At 38.6% G+C, this 24,658-nt stretch overlaps 1 protein-coding gene across 1 annotated transcript in view; it reads right to left on the bottom strand.

The window, feature by feature from the left end:
• Positions 1-24,658, bottom strand: part of GUCY1A2 (guanylate cyclase 1 soluble subunit alpha 2) — a 338,126-nt gene that overhangs the window by 14,082 nt on the left and 299,386 nt on the right. The window lies entirely within an intron of this gene.

The raw sequence follows: 24,658 nt of genomic DNA on the forward strand, positions 1-24,658 counted from the left end.
AAAAATTTAAAGGCTCGGGAAGCCTATCAATGACCAAGCTCATGTTGACACCTCTATTTCTTTGTGAAACACGTGGCCTTCCTAGGGCTCCAAACGCCAGGAAATGTTGTTTGTCAGGAAAGATGCCTTCATGTTATATATATTTTTTTTAAAAATGCTATTTCTGGTCCTACTTGAAAATATTTTTCAAATTTGATTTTTTTCCTAAACAAAAGGCAAAAGAAAACTGTACAATGCAAACTCTTTCTTTTTTTAATGTTTACTTATTCATTTTGAGAGCATGTGTGCATGCACACAAGCAGGGAAGGGGCAAAGACAGACAGGGAGACCGAGAAACCCAAGCAGGCTCCAGGCTCAGCACGAGCCCAACTTGAGGGCTCAATCACACGACTGTGAGATCATGACCTGTGCCAAAATCAAGAGTCAGATGCTCAACTGAGTGAGCCACCCAGGCACCCCACGTATAACACAAATCTTTATTTGAATATGTAGTATTTACCCTTTCTGGTTTTAAAACCTGCCTAAATTCTGGAGCACTCCTCTTATGTTTTGCAGATTCTTGATAGGCTTTAAATGTGTGTCCTGTGTGTCAAACATATCAGTTATTTAGCATTGTAGAACATTCATGACTTCAAGTGTCTTCAATAGTTGGTCACTGATCTCTAGCAATGTTTTGTGAACTCCAGCATTTACTGGTCAAACAGTGTGACTCTTCCCTTCTAGTCACACTTACTCTTTTCTAGTACACAAACACCAGAGACTTACTCTTGTCCAGGTCCATGAAACATTAAGTTCAATACCCAAACCTAAAGGTGTGGCCCTACCATACAATTTAACTCAACAGCCCTCCTAGGTTGCTTCTTATTGCCTGAGAAAAATCTCCTGGGCACTCTTGTGAATATACTTGTGAGTAGAATACCAAGTTTTGTCAACAGAGATGGAAACACGGAATAAAAGAAGCAGAAAATAAATACTGAAAACCAAAGCCCACAGTAATAGGGAAATGTGTGATCAGTATCAATGCATTTCCAACCATGTTTACATAATGAGGAAAGACAGTGAAGGGTCTGCATCAGCAGTAGGGTAAGACAACACTTTGACATCCTAAACATGTAGACTTTATTTGGAAGGCACAGTGGAGCCAAACCCAGCATCACCCCTTTCCTAAAAACAGCTCATTTTCCTGAGCCAGGTGAATGGTGACAGCAGATACCAGGTATGCAGTGTAAGAGACTGGTCAGGTACAAGAACCAGCTGTGGTAGAAGGCAGGGTCAAAAAAGGCAGTAAGTTCATGGAAAACAAAGGACGTGTGGGAATGAAAGATCATTGCACAAGCACTGATAATCATCTCCACACTGAGAGGGAAAAAAACATTCCTTGATGTTTAATGGATAAAATATATGAAAACAACAGCTGATAGCACTAAGAATTCTTATAGTAGGAGGAGCAGTCTATATTTACTTTTGCCAACAGGAGTGGTACTATTTTGCTTTGTAAAGGATTTTTAAGCTTTAGTTTTCTTTTTAATGTTTATTTCTGAGAGAGAGAGACAGAGATGGGGGTAGGGGGGAAAGCGAGAGAGAGGAAGACACAGAATCTGAAGCAGACTCCAGACTCTGAGCTGTCAGCACAGATCCCAACACAGGGCTAGAACTCATAAACCATGAGATCATGACCTGAGCCAAACTCGGACGCTCAACTGACCAAGGTACCCAGGTACCCCAAGGATTTTTAAGTTTTAACTCACCATTTCTTTAAAAATATCATACAATGACCATACTAACTTGGAATATAAGGAAATGAGGCTCTAACATTTCAGAACTCTTTCCCTTTTTCATCCTCATCCACATAACCCTATGCAGAATCTCTTCTCTGACAACTGCATGCTCTTCTCTGACAAATTTATGGTAAAGGCAAGCCTGGATTAAGTTAGGCTGATTTGCTCAATCACTCTAATTTAATGTCTTAAGCAGTAAGACAGCAGTGGCCTTGGAACTAGAATCCAGATCTGTTAACTCCTAATTAAGCTCAACCCTACAATAAATAATAAGTCTACACTAAGACAGGATGCTTGGAGGGCTCAGTCGGTTAAGCCCGACTCTTGATTTCAGCTCAGGTCATGAACTCACAGTTTGTGGGTACAAGCCCTGCATAGGGCTCTGTGCTGGATTCCTGCTTAGGATTCTCTCTCTCTCTGCCCCTCCCCAACTCATGCTCACTCTCTGTCTCTTCAAAAAACAAAAAAAAGACTACACTAAGATAGCTTTCTGTGGTAACAATGAAACTGAGATATAGGTAAGGCATTAATGACAATCACAATGAAATTGTTGGTAGTTTGCTTTCTTTTTGTTTTTACAGATGTCAATTTTCTGTACATACAATATATAACCAGTCACTTCTGAAATAAAATGTAAGATTCCCTCAACAGTAGTTAGGTTTAGCACTGAATTCCACAATAATTTTACTTAGCTCAAACAGAATGGTCATCGATGTGAAAATATTTGGGTATCAATCAACAAACATGTTGAGTGCTGGCGACATGCTGTAATGGTCTTCTGAATGGACGAGAAGAAGTAGGGATGCCCAGAATGACTTAACATAGAATTTAAAAGGCAAGAAATACTCACAGGAACAAAGTAGCAGCAATACAAGGCGGTCTTGAGTAACACATAAAATAAAATCCAAAGAAGGAAATTCTGCATGGTTACTAGAGAGATGACTGTGCATCTTAGTACAAAAGTCAAGAGCCAGAGCAATAAAGTTCACCTCTACCAATTATAAAATTGAGCCACAACACCAACCTTTCAAACAAGTCTCCTTAAAGGCCCATGCAGTAGATAGGACTCCACATGAGCTATATTCTTCTATTTATGTTAAGTCCTCTATTTTTTTATGCTCTATTTGAGTCACCAAGGTCTTCATATTTTGCCATAATTGAGATGTTCTGACACTGAAAAATAACATTGAGTTTACATCTATGAAAGTACTTGTAAATGACTCAAAGTGGGTCACTAGCGGCTTTAGAGGCAGTGCTTTTAAATAATTCACTGCACTTTGGTAGGAAACTTCACAATGAATTGATCTCTTGACCTTTTAAATACGTCTCATATTTGATGTGCTAAAAATCACAAAGACAGTAGCTTTTATGGGGCTTTATTCTTCTCCAACTAAATATTTTGGTATTAATAAACTCAGTGCAGTTTTAAACTTCAATAACATGAATGAGAGCACAGAAGAGCAAATTCACAGAAGCTCCTATGATATCCAGGATTTAGCAGCGTTTGTATAAATGAATGCTGAAGTGAAATACTGAGAAGACTTCCAGTAGTACAATCTGAATGAGTTCCTGGTGGGTCTGTGCGGGAGGTCAGGGGAAACATTTCACACAGCATGCCTGGCGATGATGAGTCGTGGTGCTGAATAAATGCTCAAATGTGTATACAGGGATTAGGAATTTATACACTGATCACTCCAGAACCTCTGATCCCCTCTGAAATGCTTTATTAAGTCCAAGTCCCTGGGCTGGCTCTAAAGCTCTGCCTAAGAATCCATTTCTTCAGCAACTTGGGACTGATATGGAAGCTTCGATGCCACACAAATCTAAATTCATCCCCAGCCATAATCCCCAGCTGGTTGATATATAACCTGGGGGTTTTGGCAACATGTTTAATAAGTATTGGGAAGGCACACAAATCCTACTTCACCTGCCTGTTAGTATTCATCTTCTCTCAACAAAGTTTTTCCTATAAATTGATTTTCAAGATGAGAATACTCCACTGCTTTGAATCACTGGATGGCCCCCAAACATGTGAGGGGAGCTGGATACCATGGGGGTCCATGGAGCTGCTCCCTCACTGTTAGGAAAACTAAGCCATCTCTGACTCACTCAGTTCTTATTTGCACATCTCTGACCACACCAAGCTTTGTGCTCTATCCTGTATTCTGTTCTATAAATGGACCTGAAACTTATTCACACTGAGGTCCAAATGACCTAAATGTAATTTACATTTTAACACGGGACTCAGAGCTTTTTAATGGGTAACAGAATTGTAACAATGACATTTCAGGCAACTTATTCTGGGATTTATTAACTTCTGCAGATCAGATTTATTAACTTCTGCAAATTGGCTTATATAAAATACAGCTTGGCCATCTATAGGATAAGGTCAGAATCTGGTCTTTCATTCTCTACACTTCTATATACTTTTCTCCAATTACATACAATGATTTCATTGTGAATTATGTCCACTTGCTCTGTGTATTTCCTGCAATTCTCTAGACTGTATTATGAGGAAAAATAACCAGTTGTGCAATTCTTGAGCCAGGCTTCAGGCAGTCTTTGGTCAGTGAATTCAGCCGTCAGCCAGTCAAAAGTTATTTTATTCAATGCCTTCCGTGAGCTGGGTGCTGACCCAGTGCATTTCTACTTCTGATCATATTAATTGTGGGACAGGAGAGGACTGAGAAGAATTTTCATTTTTGCTGAAAATATCTTTCTATAAAGTGGTTGGTTATGTTTTTGTTTTGATTTAGCCGAGTGGGCACCATGGACCACCCACAGACAGAACCTACCTTGAGGAAATTAATACATGTCGTTGCAGTCTCTAATAGTGACCCACTAGTGTAGGTAGTCACCTAAGACCTACTTGTTTGAAGTCATCTTGTGAGATTAGAAAACCTTTGTTTCAATAACTGAAAAGATCCATGTAATATGCAGAAAGCTCTGAGAGAGTGACCATTCAGAATGCTTACCAGAGTGGTCACTAACTTGTCTACTAATTACCATGCTACCACTGGCCAAAAGGGGATGGAAGACCGAGGCAAGACAGGGTAATATATGCTACATCTTTCAGAGCTGAGGGCCTGAAAGATTATCTGGATAATGACCTTTTAAAGACTTTGGATGTCTGAAATGTCTTTAGTTAACTCTCAGTTTGATTGTTCTCAGTAGGCATTAAATTTTTGTTTGGAAATTACTTTCCCCTCAGAACTTGCTGCTAGAAACTCAGATTTCATTCTGTTTGCTACTCCAGTGGATTTGAATTTTCTCCTTGATGTTGATCAGTCTCTCTCATCATCATCATTCTATCTCTGGTGTTAGGAAAATTAAGGATAATATATCTCAATGTATCTTTTTCTCTATCTTTTTTAAAAAAAATTATTTAATTAACTTATTGTGAGGCAGCAAGAGACAGAGCTTGAGCAGGGGAGGAGCAGAGAGAGAGAGAGAGAGAGAGAGAGAGAGAGAGAGAGATTCCCAAGCAGGCTCCACACTGTCAGCACAGAGCCCAACCTGGGAATCGATCTCACGACCTGTGAAGTCATGATCTGGATAGAAACCAAGAATCAGACACTTAACCCACTGAGACACCCAGGATACACTGCACGGGTTTTGTTTGTTTGTTTGTTTGTTTGTTTGTTTGTTTGTGTGTTTGAAGTATAGCTGACCAGTGTAACATTTGTTTCAGGTGTACAACACAGTGATTGGACAACTCTACAATTTAGGCTGCGCTCAGCTCAAGTGTAGCTGCAGTCTGTCACTGAACAACACTATTCCAGTGCCACTGACTACATTCCCTATATGGTACCCTTTACTCCCATGACCAATTCATTCCATAACTGAAAGTCTGTACCTCCCACTTACCTGCACCCCTTTTTGCCTACCCCTCCTCTATGGCAACCACCAGATGGCTTTCCATACTTATGAGTCTATTTTTGCTTTTTATCTTTGTACATTTCATTTTTTAGATTCCACATACAAGTGAAGTCCTATGGTATTTGTCCTTATCTAACTGCTTGAATTCACTTAACATAATGCAACCTATGTACATTCATTGTTGTCACAAATGGCAAGACCTCATTCTTTTTTTATGGCTGAGTAATATTCCATTTTTTAAATATACCATATATTCTTTATCCTTTCATCTATGGCTACTTAGGGTGCTTCTGTAACTTGACTACTGTGAATAATGCTGCAAAAATATAGTGGTCAAGATATCTTTATGAGCTAGTGTTTTTTTTTTTCCCTTTGGGCAAATACCCAATAGTGGAATTATTGGATCATACAGCATTTCTAGTTTTAATTTTTTGAGGAAACTCTATACTGATTTTCACAGTGACTGCACCAGTTTATGTTCCCATCAACAGAGCACATGGTTCTTTATCTCCTCATCCTCACCAACTCTTGTTATTTCTTCTCTTTGTGAAACTAGCTATTCTCAAAGGTATAAGGCGATAACTCATTGTGGTTTTGATTTGCATTTTCCTGATGATCAGTGATGTTCAGCATCTTCCATGTCTGTTGGTATCTCTATCTTTCTTTAAAAAAAAAAGAAAATGTCAGATCAGGTCCCCTGCCAATTTTTAATCAGACTGCTTTTTTTTGTTTGTTTGTTTGCTTGTTTGTTTTTTTTTTTCTTTTTTGGTGTTGAGTTGTATAAGAGGTCTTTATAAATTTTGGAGATTAATCCCTTGTTGGATATGTCATTTGCAAATGTCTTCTCCCATTCAGTAGGATGCCTTTTTGTTTTGTTGGTAGTTCATTTCGCTGTGTGAAAGCTTTTTATATTGGTGTAGCCTTAACAGTTTATTTTTGCTTTTGTTTCCTTTACCTCAGGAGACATATCTTAGAAAAAAATGTTGCTAATATTCATGCCAAAGAGATTACTGCCTGTGTTTTCATCGAAGAGTTTTATGATTTCAGGTCCCACGTTTAGGTCTCTATTCCATTTTGAGTTTTTGTGTATGCTGTAAGAAAGTGGTCCAGTTTCCTTTTGTAGGTAGCATCCAGTCTTTCCAACACTGTTTACTGAAGAGATTTCCCCATTATACATTCTTGTCTCCTTTGTTATAGATTAATTGACAGTATAACTGTGGGTTTATTTCTAGACTCTGTTCTGTTCCCTTGATCTATGTGTCTATTTTTGTGCTAGTGCCATACAGTTTTCATTATTGTAGCTTTGGAGTATATCTTGAAATCTCAGATTGTGATCCTTCCACCTTTGTTCTTTCTCAAGATTGCTTTGGCTATTCAGGGTCTCTTGTGGTTTCATACAAATTTTTGAGTTATTTGTTCAGTTCTTTGGAAAATGCTATTGGTATTTCCACAGGCACTGATTAAAAATATAGAATTCTTTGGGTAGTATGGATATTTCAACAATATTTATTGTTCCAGCCTATGAGCATCATATGTCTTTTGTGTCCTCTTCAATTGCTTTCATTAATCTTTTAGAGTTGTTGGGTACAGGTGTGTCAACTCCTTGGTTCAATTTATTCCTAGGTATTTTATTTGTTTTTGGTGCCACTATAAATGGAATTGTTTTCTGAAGTTCTCTTTCTGTTACTTCATTATTACTGTATAAAAATGCAACTGATGTCTCAGTTTGGTATCTTGCAATGTTATTAAATTTATTACTTCTAACACTGTTGTGGTAGCGACTTGAGGGTTTTCTGTATTTTCTCTGTATCATGCCATCTGCAAATAGTGACAGTTTTACTCCTTCCTTATCGGTTTGGATGCCTTTTATTTCTTTTTCTTATGTAACTGTTGTGACTAGAACTTCCAGTACTATGTTGGATAAAAGTGATGAGAATGGACATGTTTGTGTTATTCCTGGTCTTAAAGAAAAGGCTCTTGGGGCGCCTGGGTGGTTTAGTCAGTTAAGCATCCACCATTGGCTCAGGTCATGATCTCACAGCTTGTGCTGAGAGTTCTGAGCCTGGAGCCTGCTTCAGATTCTGTGTCTCCCTTGCTCTCTGTCCCTCCCCCATTCATGTTGTCTCTTTCTCCTTCAAAAAGAAACATAGGAAAAAAATAAATAAAAAGCTGTCAGTTTTTCCCTATTGAGTATATACTATCTTGGGTTTGCCACACCTTACTCTTACTAGGTTGAAGTATTTCTGTCTAAAAACCCACTTTGAGAGTTTTTATCATGGAAGCATGTTGGATTTTGTCACATGATTTTTTTTTTTTGCATCTACTAAGATGAACATCTGATTTTTATCCTTCATTTGTTACCATAATGTATCAATTCATTTGCAGACACTAAATTATCCTCATACCCCAGAATAAATCTTACTTGATCATGGTCAATGATCCTTTTATTGTATTGTTGAATGCAGTTTGCTGATATTTTGCTGAGGATTTTTACAACTATGGTCACCAGAGATATTGGCCTATAATACTCCTTTTTTGTGTTATCCTTTTCTGGTTTTGGTATCACAGTAATGCTGGCTTCATAAAATGTGTTTGGAAGTTTTGTCTTATATTTTTTGGAATAGTTTCAGGAAAATTGGTATTAATTCTTCTTAATTACCTGAGAAGAACTTACCTGAGAATATATCTGGTCCTGGACTTTTGTGGCAGTTTTCCTGTTACCAACTCAATTTTGTTACTACTAATTGGTCCTGTTCAGATTTTCTCTTTCTTCCTCATTCCATTTGGAAGATTGCATGTTTCTAGGAATTTGGCCATTTCTTTGAAATTGTCCAATTTGTTACCATATAATTTTTCATAGTAGTCTCATAATCCTTTGTATGTCCATGGTGTAGATTCTTCTCTTCATTTTGGATTTATTTCATTCCTCTCCCTTTTTTTTATTTTCATGAGGAGTCAAGCTAAAGCTTTGTGACTTTTGATAATTTGGCCTTCCCCCCCCCCAAAAAAAAAACTCTTGTTTTCATTGATCTTTTATTTTTTTTTGTTTTTAATGTTTATTTTTTCTATTTATTTTAATTTTTATAAGTTTTTAATTTACATCCAAGTTAGTTAGCATATAGTGCAACAATGATTTCAGGAGTAGATTCCTTAATGCCCCTTACCCATTTAGCCCATCCCCCCCTCCCACAACCCCTCCAATAATCTTCTGTTTGTTCTCCGTATTTAAGAGTCTCCTATGTTTTGTCCCCCTCCCTGTTTTTATGTTATTTTTACTTCCCTTCCCTTGTGTTCATCTGTTCTCTGTCTTAAAGTCCTCATATGAGTGAAGTCATGTGATATTTGTCTTTCTCTGACTAATTTTGCTTAGCATAATACCCTCTAGTTCCATAGTTGCAAATGGCAAGATTTCATTCTTTTTAATTGCCAAGTAATACTCCATTGTGTGTGGATACACCACATTTTCTTTATCCATTCATCCATCAATGGACATTTGAGCTCTTTCCCTACTTGGCTACTGTTGACAGTGCTGCCACAAACACTGGGATGCATGTTCCCCTTTGAAACAGCATACCCGTATCCCTTGGGTAAATACCTAATAGTGCCATTGCTGGGTCGTAGGATAGTTCTATTTTTAATTTTTTGAGGAACCTCCATGCTGTTTTCCAGAGTGGCTGCACCAGTTTGCATTCCCACCAGCAGTGCAAAAAAGATCCTCCTTCTCCGCATCCTCACCAACATCTTGTGTTGCCTGAGTTGTTCATGTTAGCCATTCTGACAGGTGTGAGGTGGTATCTCATTGTGGGTTTGATGTATTTCCCTGATGGTGAGTGATGTTGAGCATGTTTTCATGTGTTGGTTGGCCACCTGGGTGTCTTCTTTGGAGAAGTGTCTATTCATATCTTTTGCCCATTTCTTCACTGGATTAGTTGTTTTTTGGGTGTTGAGTTTGATAAGTTCTTTGTAGATTTTTGGATACCAACCCTTTATCTGATATTTCGTTTGCAAATATCTTCTCCCAATCCATTGGTTGTTTTTTAGTTTTGCTGATCGTTTCCTTTGCTGTGAAGAAGCTTTTTAGCATCAATTGATGAGATCACAGTAGTTCATTTTTGCTTTTGTTTCCCTTGCCTCTGGAGAGATGTTGAGTAAGAAGTTGCTGCCCCCAAGGTCAAAGAGGTTTTTGTCTGCTTTCTCCTTGATGATTTTGATGGCTTCCTGTCTTACATTGAGATCTTTCATCCATTTTGAGTTTATTTTTGTGTATGTTGTAAGAAAGTGGTCCAGGTTCATTCTTCTGCATGTCGCTGTCCAGTGTTTCCGGCACCACTTGCCTAAGAGACTGTCTTTATTCCACTGCATATTCTTTCCTGCTTTGTCAAAGATTAGTTGGCCTTAGGTTTCTGGGTCCATTTCTGGGTTCTCTATTCTGTTCCAAAGATCTAAGTGTCTGTTCTTGTGCCAGTACCATACTGTCTTGATGATTACAGCTTTGTAATACAGCTTGAAGTCCAGGATTGTGATGCCTCCTGCTTTGGTTTTATTTTTCAAGATCGCTTTGGCTATCCGGGGTCTTTTCTGGTTCCATACAAATCTTAGGACAGTTTGTTCTAGCTCTGTGAAAAATGCTTCTGTTATTTTGATAGGTATAGCATTGAATATGTAGAGTGCTTTTGGTAGTATTGACATTGTAACAATATTTGTTCTTCCTATCTGGCAGCATGGAATATTTTTCCATTTTTTGGTGTCTTCCTCAATTTCTTTCAAAAGCTTTCTATAGTTTTCAGTGTATACATTTTTCACCTCTTTGGTTAGATTTACTCCTAGGTATTTTATGGTTTTTGGTGCAATTGTAAATGGGATTGATTCCTTATTTCTCTTTTGTTGCTTCATTGTTGCTGTATAGGAATGCAACAGATTTCTGTGCATTGATATTATATCCTGCAACTTTGCTGAATTCATGTATTAGTTCTAGCAGTTTTTTGTGGAATCTTTTGGGTTTTCCATATAGAGTATCATATCACCTGTGAAGAGTCAAAGTTTGACCTCCTTGCCAATTTGGTTGCCTTTTATTTCTTTGTGTTGTCTGATTGCTGAGGCTAAGACTTCCAATACTACGTTGAATAACAGTGGTGAGAGTGGACATCCCTGTCTTGTCCCTGACCTTAGGGGGAAAGCTCTCAGTTTTTCCCCTTTGAGGATTATATTAGCATTGGGTCATTCATATATGGCTTTTATGATCTTAAGGTGTGCTCCTTCTATCCCTACTTTATTGAGGGTTTTTATCAAGAAAGGATGCTGTATTTTGTCAAATGTTTTCTCGGCATCTATTGAGAGGATCATGTGGTTCTTGTCCTTTCTTTTATTGATGTGATGTATCACATTGATTGTTTTGCAGATATTGAACCAGCCCTACATCCCAGGTATAAATCCTACTGGGTCGTGGTGAATAATTTTTTTAATGTATTGTTGGATCTGGTTGGCTAGTATCTTGTTGAGGATTTTTGCATCCATGTTCATCAGGGAAATTGGTCCATAGTTCTCCTTTTTAGTAGGGTCTTTCTATGGTTTGGAATCAAGGCAATGCTGGCTTCATAGAAAGTGTTTGAAAGTTTTCCTTCCATTTCTATTTTTTGGAATAGCTTCAAGAGTATGGGTTTTAACTCTTCCTTAAGTGTGTGGTAGAATTCCCCTGGAAAGCCATCTGGCCCTGGACTCTGTTTTTGGGGGGAGATTTTTGATTACTAATTCAATTTCTTTACTGGTTATGGGTCTGTTCAAAGTTTCTATTTCTTCCTGTTTCAGTTTAGGTAGATTACATGTTTCTAGGAATTCGTCCATTATTTCCACACTGCCCATTTTATTGGCATATAATTGCTCATAATATTCTCTTATTGTTTTTATTTCTGCTATGTTAGTTGTGATCTCTCCTCTTTTATTCTTGATTTTATTTATTTGGGTCCTTTCCTTGTTTCTTTTTGATCAAACTGGGGAGTGGTTTATTAGTTTTGTTGATTCTCTCAAAGAGCCAGCTTCTGATTTCATTGATCTGTTCTACTGGGTTTTTTGGGGTTTGTTTGTTTCGTTTGTTTTTGGTTTCTATAGCATGAATTTCTGCTCTAATCTTTATTATTTCCTGTCTTCTGCTGGTTGGGGTTTTATTTGCTGTTCTTTTTCCAGCTCTTTAAAGTGTAAGGTTAGGTTGTGTATCTGAGACCTTTCTTCCTTCTTTAGTAAGGCCTGGATTGTTATATATTTTCCTCTTATGACCGTCTTCGCTGCATCACAGAGGTTTTGGGCTGTGGTGTTATCATTTTCATTGGCTTCCATGTATTTTTAAATTTCCTCTTTAACTTCTTGGTTACCACTTCATTCTTTAGTAGGATGTTCTTTAGTCTCCAAGTATTTGTTGTCTTTCCAAATTTTTTCTTGTGGTTGATTTTAAGTTTCATAGCATTGTGGTCTGAAAATATGCATGGTATGATCTTGATCTTTTTGTATTTGTTGGGGACTGATTTGTGTCCCAGAATGTGATCTATTCTGGAGAATGTTCCACGTGCACTGAGAAGAATGTATATACCACTGCTTGAGGATGAAATATTCTGAATATATGTGTTAAGTCCATCTGGTCCAGTGTGTCATTCAAAATCATTGTTTACTTCTAGATTTTCTGATTAGATGATCTGTGCATTGCTATAAGTGGGGTGTTGATTAATTTATTTATTTGTGTGCTCTCACATTTGGAGCATAAATGTTTACAATTGTTAGGTCTCCTTGGCGAATAGATCCCTTAATTATGATATAATGCCCTTCTTCATCTCTCATTACAGTCTTTATTTTAAAGTCTAGATTTTCTGATATAAGTGTGGCTACTCCAGCTTTCTTTTGGCAACCATTAGCATGGTAGATGGTTCTCCATCCCCTTTCAGTCTGAAGGTGTTTTTAGGTCTAAAGTGGGTCTTTTGTAAACAACATATAGATGAATCTTGTTTTCTTATCCATTCTGTTACCCTTTGTTTTTTGATTGGAGCATTTAGTCCATTGACATTTAGAGTGAGTACTGAAAGATATTAGTTTATTGCCATTATGTTTCTTGTAGAGTTGGAGTGTCTGGTGGTGGTCTCTGGTCCTTTCTAGCCTTTGTTGCTTTTGGTATGTATGTATGTGTGTGTGGGTGTATGCATGCATGTATGTGTGTATTTTCGTCTTTTCTCCCTCAGAGACTCCCCCTTTAAATTTTTTGTAGGGCTGGTTTAGTGGTCGTGAACTCCTTTAAGTTTTGTTTGTCTGAGAAACATTAATCTCTCCTTCTATTTTGAATGACAGCCTTGCTGGATAACGAATACTTCGCTGCATGTTTCTCTGATTCAGCACATTGGACATATCCTGCCACTCCTTTCTGGCCTGCCAAGTTTCTGAGGAGGATAGGTCTGCTGCAAATCTGATCTGTCTTCCTTTGTAGGTTAAGGACTTTTATTCCCTTGCTGCTTTCGTGATTCTCTCCTTGCCTGAGTATTTTGTGAATTTGACTATGATATGCCTTGTTGATGGTTGTTTTTTGTTGAATGTAATAGGAGTCTTCTGTGCTTCCTAGATTTTGATGTCTGTGTCTTTCCCCAGGTTAGCAAAGTTTTCCACTATGATTTGCTCCCTTTTTTCCCCTCTCTTCATCTTCTGGGACCTTATGATTCTGACACTGTTCCTTTTTTCTTTTTTAATTTTTTTAACGTTTATTTATTTTTTTAATGTTTATTTATTTTTGAGACAGAGAGAGACACAGCATGAACAGGGGAGGGTCAGAGAGAGAGACAGACACAGAATCTGAAGCAGGCTCCAGGCTCTGAGCTGTCAGCACAGAGCCCGAAGAGGGGCTCGAACTCATGGACCGTGAGATCATGACCTGAGCCGAAGTCAGATGGTTAACCGACTGAGCCACCCAGGCGCCCCGACGTTTATTTATTTTCTTGAAACAGAGCTTGAACGGGGGAGTGTCAGAGAGACAGGAAGACACAGAATCAGAAACAGGCTCCAGGCTCTGAGCTGTCAGCACAGAGCCTGATGCGGGGCTTGAACTCATGGACTGTGAGATCATGACCTGAGCTGAAGTCAGACGCTTAACTGACGGAGCCACCCAGGAGTCCCTGACATTGTTCTCTTTTTAATGAGTCACTGATTTATCTAATTCTTAAATCGTGCTCTTTTGCCTTAGTCTCCCTCTTTGTTTCTGCTTCATTATTCTCCGTAAGTTTGTGTTCTATATTGCTGAATGTCTGCTCTGCCTCATCCATCCTTGCCGCCATGGCATCATTCGAGATTGCCAACTATGTTATCACATTTTTTAATTTCATCCTGACTAGCTTTTACTACTTTTATCTCTGCAGAAAGGGATTCTAATCTATTTTCAACTCCAGCTAGTATTCTTACTATCATGATTCTAAATTCTGGTTCAGACATCTTGCTTGTATCTGTGTTGGTTAAGTCCCTGGCTGTCATTTCTTCATGCTCTTTCCTTTGGGGTGAATTCCTTCATTTCATATTTTGAATTAAGAAAAGGAATTAATGATTAAAGAAAAATTAAAATTAAAATAAATTAAAATTAAAACACACATACAAATCAAATAAATGGTGCTAGATTCAAGGTATGTTTTGGTCTGGGTGTTGAAAGGGTCTTTATAGATTAGAGGAAAAAGAGGGAGGGAAAGAAATCATTTGAAAATTTGAAAAAAATGAATACAGCGAAATAGAATAAAATGAAATAATGGATGTAAAATATAATTTTAAAAATTTACAAAAAAGTAAAAAATATAGTAGACAAAATTTAAAATATATATATTTAATAGAAATTTAAAATAAAAATATTTTTTCTGTCTGTATTCAAGAAAAAGGAAATAAAAAGGAGAAAATGAGAAAATTGAATAGATGGACCAGGGAACAGACTGAAATACGATTGGAATTACATCGTTTTCCCCTAGAAGTCAAGCCATGAATTGATTTATAGCCCTTAAACAAAGCAGGTGGAGAGACTTGTGTTCCTGAAGAGCGAAGTTGGCGCAGTTGGGTGGGGCTTAGTGTAACAGCTCTTTTCTCCACTAGATGGCACTGCTTAGCTTATTGGGGTGGATTGTTGTGGCACTTGCAGGTGTGTATGTGCATGCGTGAGAGTGGTGAACATGGTGTCACCCAGCTACCCTGTCTCTGGTATCAGAGCTCTGTTCTCCCTGATCAGCAATCATGCACCTGTCCTTGGCTTCTGTCCACTCCCCACTTTTCCATGGTTTGTGACCAAGCCCCAGGCAACACCTCCCTCCTGAGTTCTATCACAGATGCAGTTGCTTTTCCCAACCCCTTACTTCTGAGGGACTGTGGCTTTGACCAGTTTTGCCCCTCTGTGGGAGAGTTTCACCGAGCAATGGCTGGGTGCTGGCAGCACCCAGGAATGTTAATGAGATCGTGCCACTGCTGATGCCTAGAGACTGCGGCTGGGTACCAGCCCACCCCAGAAAAAGTTCACATGATTGTGTAGCAGCAGCGTTTCAGGGATTATGGAAAATCACAACACACATATAGCACCAGGCTTCACCCTTAATGACCTTGTTCCAGCACCAGGGAATGTGGTTGTTCTCCAGGGTCCACTGGGGCCTTTGCCTATGGGGGGGGGGGCCACACAGCCTCTACCAGATGTCCTCCCTGCAGGGAAACTGCTTCTCCTCGTGTGGCCCAAAGACTCCGGACTTCACACTGCTTCCGGGGATTTGCCCTTCTCACCAGAGCACCACCAGTTATTGACCTGCGGAGTTTCAGACTCTGTGCTCCCCCTGTTTATAGAGTCTTAATGGAATTTAAACCCTCTCCTTTCTCCTTTCTCCCTTTTTAATTCAGTCCCTGTGGCTTTTTCCACTTTTCTACATTCTCTCCAGCAGATTACTCTCTGACTCCACATTTCATGTCTACGTTGTCATATTTTACATCTTATTTTGTGAGTCCTCTTTTTTGATGTGATTGATTTTAGTACTTCCATTTTTAATCCTCATAATAGCTTTATAAGTGATTGTTCTACTATTTTTACTGTGTGCTTGCTTTTATCATGGGATTTTTTCTTTCATAATTTTCTTTTTTTTTTTTCTTAATGTTTATTTTTGAGAGAGAGAGAGAGAGAGAGAGAGAGACAGAGTGTGAGTCAGGGAGGGGCAGAGAGAGAGGGAGATACAGAATCTGACGCAGGCTCCAGGCTCTGAAGCGGGGCTCAAACTTACAAACTGCAAGATCATGACCTGAGCCAAAGTTGGACACTGAACAGACTGAGCCATCCAGGTTCCCCAACAATTTTCTTATTTCTAATTATGGCCTTTTCTTTTCCATTTAAATAAGTCACTTTTAACATTTCTGCTAAGGCATGTTTAGTGATGAAGTCCTTTAGGTTTTGTTTGGGAAACCCTTTATTTCTGTTTGTATTCTGAATCAACCTTGGCATGTAGAAGTTAGGCTTATATTGTTTTCATAGTACATAACTAGTTGCTTTTCTATCTTTAATCATGGTGTGGTCCTCCTTGGGTTTATCTTGTTTAGAACTCTGTGTGCTTTTTTTACTATTATTTCATCAAAGTTTTCTGCCCCTTTCTCTCTTCTCTGTGACCCTCTACAACACAAATGTTTTTTCACTTCATGTTGCCCAAGAGATCCTTAATATATCTTCATTTTATAAATTCTTTTTTTGCTTTTTGCTGTTTGGCTTGGGGGCTTTCCATTGCCTTGTCTTCCAGATTGCTGATCTGCTTTTCTGCCTCCTCTAAATCATTATTGATTGCCTCTAGTGTATTCTTCCTTTCAGTTATTGTATTTCTCAACTCTGGTTGTTTTTTATATTTTCTATGGCTTTGTTCTCACGGAGCTCATTCACTCTTCTCTCTAGTCCAATAAGCAACTTTATGAACATGACATTGAACTCCTTGTCAGATTGCTTATCTCCATTTCACTTCGTTATTTTCTCTGAGGTTTTGTCTTATTCTTTCATGTGAAGCATATTCCTCTATCTCTTCATTGTCCTTGACTTTCTGTGTTTGTTTCTATGAATTAGGCTGAACTGGTACTTCTAAACTTGAAGGAATGATCTTTATATGGTCATCTCCTATAAACACTATATATGCCTGCTGACTTGGCCAGCTGGTTGAAACTGCATCTGTCATGGGCTGGGAGTCCCAAGGCTTTCTGAATTGGGTCCGCCCTGGAGGAATGACTGGAGCTGAAGTGGGCACTGCCCAGGAAGACATGGGGCTTTTTATGCAGAGGGACCCTGGAAGGACACATGAAGCTGAAGTGAGTACAAGCCAAGGGTCTTGGAGTGCCTTGCACTCGGGGTACCCTGGCAGGATAGCTGGAGCCAAGATAGGTGTGGGCTGGTGGTTTCCTGAGTGCTTTGCACAGGAGGTGACCTAGTAGAACAGTTGGATCAGAGGCAGGTGTTGGGACGTCCTGTGGCACTCCACTCAAGGGCCTCTGGCCAGCTGGCTGTAGCCAAAACAGGCATGGATGAGGAGGTTACGGGGCACCCTGGAAGTTGTCTGGGACCAACGTGGTGTGGACATAGAATGTTACGGGGTGCTTTGCATCTTTGTCACCTTGGTGAGATGGCTGGAGCTATAGTGATCACGGACCACGGGTGCCCTGTTGTATGCCATGAGGGGGTTGCCTAGGTAGAACAGGTAAGGCTGGTGTGGACTTGGAGCATAGGAGTCACTGAGGTTGTAGGCTAGTAGGGAGGCCAGGACAGTGCTCTTGTCTTTGCTCTCAAGGTGTGTGAGGGGGTGGGGATATAAACCATAGTATTTGCCAGCCCTTTCCACCTGGAGAGAGTTCCAGCAATTCCCCTGGCCATACTCTAGGGTGGGATCTTTTATATTCTAGTTGTTATTTGAAACTATGGCTTTTTTTTTTTTAATGTCCCAGGATATCTGGGGCTGTTGTGGGCTAGGAATCCAGGGCTTGCAGAAGCAACAGGTTGGCTATTACACTCAGACTCTGTCCTGTCCACACCAACAGGTTAGAGCAGGAATGCAAACGGTGGCCCTCATCAGCCCCTCTGACCTAGAGAGAGTCCCAGTAGTTCCCCAACATATGGCAGGGGTCTGGGTTGTGTTCTGCTTCCTCTATGTTCTAGTTTACGTTTTAAGCTATAGCTTTTCTTATTTTCCACAATGCAGACAAATATGCTCACAGTTTCTTCAGTACTATCCCTCCCCACTGTGAATGGTAGTATTGGAGGTGGGCAATCCCTTCATTACTATATCTGTTTCTTTTGCTCTTGTCTAAAGTGGTCTACCTCTTGTTGTGCAGAAACTGCTCAGTTATCCCTCAGTTCTTCAGGAGGAATTGCTCTAGAAATAGGTGTAGGTTTGGTGCATCCATGGAGGAGGGGAGTTTAGGGTCTTCCTGCATCACCATCTTGGACCACAACTCCATCAATGCATCTTTTTTCATCATTAAAATGACCCCTAGTGGAATGTTTTAATATAGAAAGTTAGATGTTTTAGTCCTGGGAATTTTGTTGTTGTTGTTAATTCTTTGATGATTTCTTATGTTTTTCCTGTATGTGTTCTTTTTCTGGATTTCTGCTTAATCAGACATTGGGCTTGGTAAATTGATCCTTCAACTTGTTTTCCTTTCTATCTGATCTGCTTGCTCATTTTTCTCTTCTACTTTCTACGAGATTGCTTTCAGTATTATCTTTTCATTCTTCTATAGAATTTTAGAAGTTCACACACGGCATTTTTAATTTCCAAAGCTCATTCATGTTATAGGATTGTTTCTTTTTTGCTATGCTGTGCTCTTAATTTTGATCTGAAACCTATGACAATATTAATCAGTCTTTTATTGATTTTTGGTTTTAGTGGTTGTTCTCTGTATTGTTTATGCTTCTCCAGACATTAAATAACTTTTTTTTCTTGTTTGTTTTGGTCTTTTTCTTTCATATTAAAGGCATTCAAGAAATGACTAATATTCCTCAAAGTCTCCTTCTATTAACTGTGAGCCATTAATGTCTGATTGGAGGCTTTGTCATAAATGTAGTAAGACTGTGGAATTGTGAGTCTCCCCTGACTATGTCATTATGCTCCCCAAATAAAAAATATATTTAGTGGTTTTCCCTTCAGCTAATTTGTCCAAGTACTAATGTTGCAAACATGCCCATTGCATTATACCTAGCTTACAGCATTTTGAAAGCTGAATGGAGGGGCGCCTGGGTGGCGCAGTCGGTTAAGCGTCCGACTTCAGCCAGGTCACGATCTCGCGGTCCGTGAGTTCGAGCCCCGCGTTGGGCTCTGGGCGGGTGGCTCGGAGCCTGGAGCCTGTTTCCGATTCTGTGTCTCCCTCTCTCTCTGCCCCTCCCCCGTTCATGCTCTGTCTCTCTCTGTCCCCCAAAAAATAAATAAACGTTGAAAGCTGAATGGAAGGAAATCAGCTAGAAATATCACTGTTCAGTATGTAGACTTTTACTTAACCCCCCCCCCCCCCGCCATGTTCACTTGCCGAAATATAGAACAATTTTGGTTCAAAATCTCAAGGAATGCAAACCTCTGATATCCTTCTCAAGTTACTTGTCCCCTCAACTGTATTCTTTCTTAGTAATGGAGTTACAGGTAAGCACATCATTACCCAGATAGAAAACTAGATTTCCCCAAATTCCCTACCACTATTTGTGTGTGATTATTAGGTTCTTACAGTTAGATGAATTTGCCCATTTTAAATGGAAGAAGTGAAGTAGACTCCATTTTCCTTTGGCAACTGTTAACACTGACTGTCAAGATTAGAATTTTGCAGAAGATGTCTCCAGCTTCTAGTTCCCTGAGTCTCATAAAGTGGGCTTTTCTCACCTATTGGTGACTTTCTCACATAATTGCCTAATCACTGGAATGTATCCACTTTTCAGTTTCCTGATGCTCAAAGGCAGCAACGGGAGTGGCCATGGCTCTAGTGGCAACCTCAGGGGTAGGGGCTTGCCTAACTAGCCAGTTTTGCATGTAAGGCATCATTTTGAGATATCCAGTTTAGAATCTGCTCTTTGTCCCATTTCATTGATTCTGTAAACACATCATTCACTGTATGAAATCTCTTTCTGCTTAAAATAGTTGGAGTGGTTTCTACTTCCTGTACTTATTCTGGAAATCTTCTCCATTATATGTTGTACTTAGTAAATTAACCCTCTTGTTAGTTCCTTTCTCTCATTCTGTGTTCGTGTATTTGAGTGAATTGGCCAATATCTAGATTTAGAGTGAATATGGTTGCCTTTTACCGGTACCTTTTTAATCAGAACCCTAGACTTCAGCTTTGTCCTCTGGACAAAGTCAAATACCACTTACGTATACACTCTCCATCTTGCTCTCTTCCATTCCTTGTATGTTGGGAGAGGGCTGTACTTCTTTTACCCCTTTACTATCATTTTACTATTGTTTGAGAAAATATTAATGATAAAGTCAGGCATCTATCTGCTGTGTTACATTAGAAGTCTCTGCTGTTGCTAATTATCCATCTGAATATCTTTTTGATAAGGAAAGTATCTGGACTCTATTACGGTGGCTTTAGACACTATGCCTTTGAATGCTGGAGAAAGATGACAGTTCTGAAAAATGAAAATAAAAAATGATGAAGATTCTTTATGTTTTTTAAAGAGTTCTGTAGGTCCTGAATTTTTCCTATTCATCCTTCCAACTCAGTGGAAGATATGGAAGTCTCTGTATTTTTGCTTTGTGCTTCATTGTTCTTTGCTCTGAGATCTGATGTGGTTTGAAGACAGGCCCAATGCGACTATAGTTATTGAGTCAGCTAGAGAGCCTAAAATCCCTTGAAACTCAGTAATTCATGGTCTGGAAATAACACTCTTGTCCAAATAAGGACAGTAAGAATCCAGCTCACTATGAAATACAGCAAGAAGGATCTCACCAAATATGTATGCATTTTAAGGTCACAAACACTTGAAGTTGCAGATTTTGTGGCAATTCTGTAGAATTATTAATTTATGGGTTTTTAATTCAAGTTAATCCTCAGAAAGGGATAGTCTTCCTGTATGTCCTCTGAAAAATACAGGGCAGAGAGCCCTATCCTGATGCTGTGACTCATTTTTTTTCTGCAAGCATCCTGAGTTAAATGTTGACAGCCAAGTGTGCTTACTGTGGATTCCATAGTCTGCCTGCCTGGTGTTTTGAGAGAGGGTACATTCTGGCATGCATTTCCTATTTGAATGGCAAAACAAATGTCTGTTAAATTCATGAATTTCAGGATGCTAAATAGCTACAGATGATTCCACCTCTAAGAGAAGGGAAGGAAAAATAAGATAAAAACACAGAGGGAGGCAAAGTATAAGAGACTCTTAATTATAGAGAACTGAGGGTTGCTGAAGGAGAGGTGTGGGTGGGATGGGCTAAATGGGTGATGGGCATTGAGGAGGGCACTTTGTGATGAATCACTGGGTTCTACTCCTAAAGCCAAGACTACAATGTATGTTAACTAACTTGAATTTAAAACAAACAAACAAACAAAACCATGATTCTGCCCCACTGGATTCTGTGAACATTATCAATTCTGACCTTTAACAGCCTAAAAACTCCATCAACAGACTAAATACCAAGAGATTCAAAACACTAAAATGTTTTCCGTGTCTATTGATGGAACTTTAAAAAGATACGTTAAATGAGAGATTTGAAAAGATAACTGTAGTCAACTCGTGTCAGTTAAATAATTGCCTCACATGTTTTTATGTCTCTGATCAAAATGATTTCTTAAAAACAAGTCCATATTAAGGGACAGAGTAGAAAAAGAAAATATGCGCATTTATTTTGAAAAATGAACAATTCTCTGTTGACTTCATTATTTAAAAATTAGGACCACAATCAATTTTAAGGAATTCTATGTTCTCTATATTTTATATTCTTGAACCAATCAGATGTAGAAGTAGCTTAGATAAACTGTAAGGAGATATACACAGAGTTTTAATGACTTCAGTCCCACAGAAGGCAAGGCAGTAATAGAGATGAGACAGGAGAAGAGGCTGATAAACCATGTGAATCTCACCTCTTAAATTTTAGTGTCATTCCCACCCCACCTCCATCCAGGTGACATAGAAGAAAATTAGCTAATAACCTTGGTTAAATCACTTAGATTCTCTGGTTCTCAATGTCCTCGTGAAAAAGAAAGATTTTGATCTAATTCATTTCAAAGTTTATTTATGTCTCTAACATTTAGTGCAGGTTGAGAATTCATATATCATTCAATTTTGCTAGATGAGACTTTTATTGACACATTTAAGAAGGTAATATTAATGCTACTATCTCTAATTAGAAAAGTAGAAATATAATTTTCTTTTTAATTTAATTTTCTATTTTTTAAAATTTACATCCAAATTAGCATATAGTGAAACAATGATTTCAGGAGTAGATTCCTTAATGCCCCTTACCCATTTAGCTCATCCCCCCTCCCACAACCCTCAGTTTGTTCTCCATATTTATGAGTCTCTTCTGTTTTGTCCCCCTCCCTGTTTTTATATTATTTTTGTTTCCCTTCCTTTATGTTCATCTGTTTGGTCTCTTAAAGTCCTCATATGAGTGAAGTCATGTGATTTTTGTCTTTCTCTGACTGACTAATTTCACTTAGCATAATACCCTCCAGTTCCATCCACGTAGTTGCAAATGGCAAGATTTCATTCTTTTTGATTACTGAGTAATACTCCATTGTATATATATACCACATTTTCTTTATCCATTCATCCATAGAGGGACATTTGGGCTCTTTCCATACTTTGGCTATAGTTGATAATGCTGCTATAAACATGGGGGTGCATGTGCCCCTTCAAAATGGCATACCTGTATCCCATGGATAAATGCCTAGTAGTGCAATTGCTGGGTCATAGGGTAGTTCTATTTTTAGTTTTTTGAGGAATCTCCATACTCTTTTCCAGAGTGGTTGCACCAGCTTGCATTTCCAGAGTGGCTACACCAACAATGCAAAAGAGATCCTCTTTCTCTGCATCCTTGCCAAAATCTGTTGTTGCCTTAAGAGACTCTTAAAAACTGAGAACAAACTGAGGGTTGATGGGGGATGGGAGAGAGGGGAGGGTGGGTGATGGGTATTGAGGACGGCACCTTTTGGGATGAGCACTGGGTGTTGTATGGAAACCAATTTGACAGTAAATTTCATATACGGAAAAAAAAAATCTGTTGTTGCCTGAGTTGTTAAGGTTGCCATTCTGACAGGTGTGAGGTGGAATCTCATTTTGGTTTTGATTTGTATTTCCCTTATGATGAGTGATGTTGAAGTAGAAATATAGTTCTTGAGGCACAACTCAAGTTTTCCTTTTAGGAAAACCATTAAGTCATTTGTCTTCACTGATTGTTATTACTATTTTTTTTTTTTTTTTTTTTTTTTTGTAAAATACAGTGTTTACTGTTTTGGTGCTTCTACGATGGATAAGATGATCAATAAATTCACTTAAAAGACTAACAGGACAGTGTAAAATAATGGGCCAAATACTTCTCATTTTCTTTAAACATCAAATGCCTAGTGCATGAGCATTTTGATTTTTAAAAAACAGAAAACTACAGGTAAACTACTAGATAGGAATTTTCTGAAGCTTTTTGGGAATCTTCCCCCACATTTAGTATCTGTATAAAGATTAAGTATCTAAAATATAGTAACTCTTTCTTGTATAATAATTATACCAACAAAAGGCATAGAAAATTTTCCAGCTAGTGTTCTGAACTAGTGTTAGTAACTACTAACATTTACATGGACAGAAAAATATAAAGTAACCATCTTTCTTCTATTATTCCACACATATCTCAGTACAGTAGAAAGGTGCATTCTGGAAAATTGCCAATATTATTAGTGATTTTATTATATGCATTAGAGACAAGTTCCCATAAACAAAAGACAGTTTGCTGTTAACATGGAGAACTGTATTTGACACATCGTTGTAATATACACTTGTGTTCAGATCCAGAGTTAGAGAAACTGATGTGGGTAGAAGTATGGAGACACCAAGTAAATATTTTCAGAAGAACATACCTCTTCTTCACCATCCTGAGTTTGAAGAAAACTCCAGGGTAGCAAGAGATGGGAAAGGAACAAGAACAAGATCCCCTTCCTGATTCTGGTTTCCTCCCTTTTGCTCTCTGCACCACTCTTTTGCAGAGAAAATCCACTTATCAAGGTAAGTCCTATTCAGAGATTATCATTCTGTATCATTCATTACTGACTAGCAGAGATGGTTTAGCCAAGGAGAAGAATGCAGGCAGCCCAGCATAAGGCTCTAGAGTATGAATTGAATTCTTACTCCACACTTATCTAGCCATGCCTTCTTGTTGACTTATTTAACCAAAGTCTCACTTTCCTCTTACCTGAAAAATAGACATATGGGCTAAAAGATATTTTAGAGACCATCTTGGTCACCACCACCTCATTGTAGAGATTAAGAGACCAAACCCAGAAACATTATCCTGTTTGCAAAAAAAATTACACAGCAAAGTAATCCCTGAACCAAGATGAGATTCCTAGTGCAGAACACAGGAGAACTGGGTCTATGCACTACAACAAACTCAAGCCTGCACAATGTGGTTTGTGGAGCCTTATGCTTGGTGCTGGTCTTCTATTGATGTTAAGGATTACAACCTCATGAGTGCCCAACTTTTTAAGAGATTATTCAGGGGGTAACTATGTCTGCAGACATCTCTATAAAAATTCCATGTTTCTTAGAACTTTTCCTTAACATCCTTCTCAAGCAAAGGACTCCACTTCTTAAATATAAAAGTGTAATTCATTCCTTGTTATGGAATGAATTAATTTCTTTAAATCCTATCCCGCTATGTGATGGTATTAGGAAGTGGGACCTTTGGGATGGAGTTAGAACTAGGTTAAGTTTGTGAGGGTTGAGACCTCATGAGTGAGATTTGTGCCCTTATGAGAGTCATATGGGACTCTCTTTCTACTACGTGAAGACAAAATGAGAGAGAAGCTATCAG

Source organism: Leopardus geoffroyi, chromosome D1, assembly GCF_018350155.1.
Source record: "Leopardus geoffroyi isolate Oge1 chromosome D1, O.geoffroyi_Oge1_pat1.0, whole genome shotgun sequence".
Taxonomy (NCBI): domain Eukaryota; kingdom Metazoa; phylum Chordata; class Mammalia; order Carnivora; family Felidae; genus Leopardus; species Leopardus geoffroyi.